Source organism: Enhydra lutris, unplaced genomic scaffold, assembly GCF_002288905.1.
Source record: "Enhydra lutris kenyoni isolate GAN:26980312 unplaced genomic scaffold, ASM228890v2 scaffoldscaffold35, whole genome shotgun sequence".
In the NCBI taxonomy this organism is placed as follows: domain Eukaryota; kingdom Metazoa; phylum Chordata; class Mammalia; order Carnivora; family Mustelidae; genus Enhydra; species Enhydra lutris.
The window spans coordinates 6,570,557-6,572,879 of NW_019154119.1; the positions used below are offsets into that span (position 1 = coordinate 6,570,557).

The 2,323-nt window shown below is 41.4% G+C and overlaps 1 pseudogene across 1 annotated transcript; it reads left to right on the top strand.

Moving 5' to 3' along the window:
* Nucleotides 1-746: 746 nt before the first annotated feature.
* On the top strand, nucleotides 747-1,153 carry LOC111154181 (annotated as a pseudogene). Its single transcript, XR_002641068.1, has one exon. The product of XR_002641068.1 is annotated as an ATP synthase subunit f, mitochondrial pseudogene (transcript).
* Nucleotides 1,154-2,323: the final 1,170 nt, after the last annotated feature.

Genomic DNA, 2,323 nt, shown 5'->3' on the forward strand with positions numbered 1-2,323 from the left:
TGCCACATTATCTAAGTTAGATTTCTACTGGAAGCCCAGCCATCATGCTGTGCGGAGCTCAATCCATGCAGAGAGGCCACAGGAGAGGAGGAGACTCAAGATGCTCTGGGTGACAGCCCAGGTGAGCTTGACCTGATGCTGCACCAACCGTTAGCTACAGGAGTTAGTCATCCTGGACATTAAAGTCATACAAAAAAAAAAATCTCATTGTGCCTTCAGAAGAAGCCCCACCCAATAGCAAATCCATCAGAAGAACTGCCTAGCTAAGACCAGCCAAACACAGAATTATGAGAGATTATAAATGGTCATTGTTTGGGGCCATTAGGATTGGGACGTGGGTTATGTTGCAATAAATCACTGAAGTAATCCTATCTCCATTAAACTTTTTAGTCCCAGTTGGAACCCATACTATTCTCGGTATTTTGGAAAAACACTCCCAAGTAACTGGCACAAATTAAAAGCCGTATAAATATTAGCTGAGTGTGTGTGTGAATACAATCCACATCTCTGTACACCACAAGGAAGTCACTTTAGAAAAGTAATGGGGCAGGGCACCTGGGTGGCTCAGTGGTTCGGCTGTGGTTGTGATCCCAGGGTGCTGGGATTGAGCCCCGCCTTGGGCTGTCTTCTCAGCGTGGAGCCTGCTTCCTCCTCTCTCTCTGCCTGCCTCTCTGCCTACTTGTGATGTCAAATAAATAAATAAAATCTTAAAAAAAAAAAAAAAAGGAAAAGTAACAGGGGAGCGGACACCCAGGACTCCAAGATGGTGTCAGTCATACCAGTGAAGGAGAAGCTCATGGATGTGAAACTAGGAGAGCTGCCCAGCTGGATACTGATGCAGGATTTCACCCCTAAAGGCACTTCTGGTGCATTTCAAAGAAGTTACTACCGGTATTACAACAAGTATGTCAAGGTGAAGAAAGGGGGCATCGCTGGGATTTTTATGGTGCTGGCAGCTTATGTGGTTTTCAACTACTTTCCTTGTTACAAGGAACTCAAGCATGAACAGATACGCAAGTAACACTGAAGAGGGCCCAGTGTGGAGACACACGTGGCATTCCTGACCATGACCTTTGCTTGGCACCCTTGAATCCTTTCATACCATAATTCAGAATTAACAACCAATAAAAGATGACTGTTTAAAAAAAAAAAAAAAAGGAAAAGAAAAGTAACAGATAATCACATGTCCTTAGTATTTTTAGATTACTCAGGGGATATCATAATTCTTTCCTGGCCACTGCAGTATTTAGAAGAACTGTAGAAAGGCAATATTACTGCATACATTTTTATATGTTCCTGCTGTTTACAATCCTCACCCCGTCCCATCACCCCTCTCTAGGCTCCACACCAATATATGCTGCTGAGTTCCCTGTGGGGTTCCCACTGCCAGGTGTAGGATAGAACATTTACTTTCCTGAAACTAGGTTGTCTCTACGACCTAAACTCTAAAATTCAAATAAGAAAGACTCTGATAAGGAGGCTGCATTGTCAAAGGACTGCAGAGAACATTTCAGAGGCTTGTTCAATGCATAGATCATTCCAGTGATAATCAGATTAGGATCTTTCATTCACTCAATTTTTTTCTTTTCTATTTTAATAGGTCTCAGTTCTTTCCAATACATGTTGAAACCACAGGCATCTTCCTTTATGTTTTCACTACCCCAGAAATACTGAAGACCCTGAGTAGGGGGTCTTTTAATGAACTGTTTAAACAAAATAGCTCACATTTGGACAGTTTCTTATAATTTTGAAAGTACTTTTTAAACAATGTCTTCTTTGTTTCAGTCTCTTTATGAATAAAATTCTTGCTTTGGGTCATTTAGGGTTTGCCTTCTAAGGAGGGTAATTGTATAAGGGCTATTGATCTAGCAGATGTTCGCCTGCTTCTCTCAGATGTTTCTCCAGTCCATTGTCTGTTCTCAGACATTCATAAAGGCAGGAAATATACAGATGTATTTTATTCTGGGACTTGTAGTAGCTAATCACTTTCCAACAATCATTTTGAAAAAGCAATGGCGTCATTGATGCTTTACAATTATGTAAATCCATGAGAGGGGAAGTACTATCATCCCTTTCCTCTGCTGTGAAAGCAGAAGGGGATGGAGATTTGGGTGTCAAGTGGGCCCAGGTGAGTGACCTGATTAGACAGCATTAACAAACTCCGTAGTCTCTCACTCCATTTGTCATACTGGAAGTGAAGATTCCACCTTTGGTGCCTCTTCCACTTTTAAGAAATACTACCATCATTATGGAATTAAATCACTTAGAATCCAAGTACCTCAGCTAACTGTATAATGTGACTTTATACACTCCTTGTTCCCAA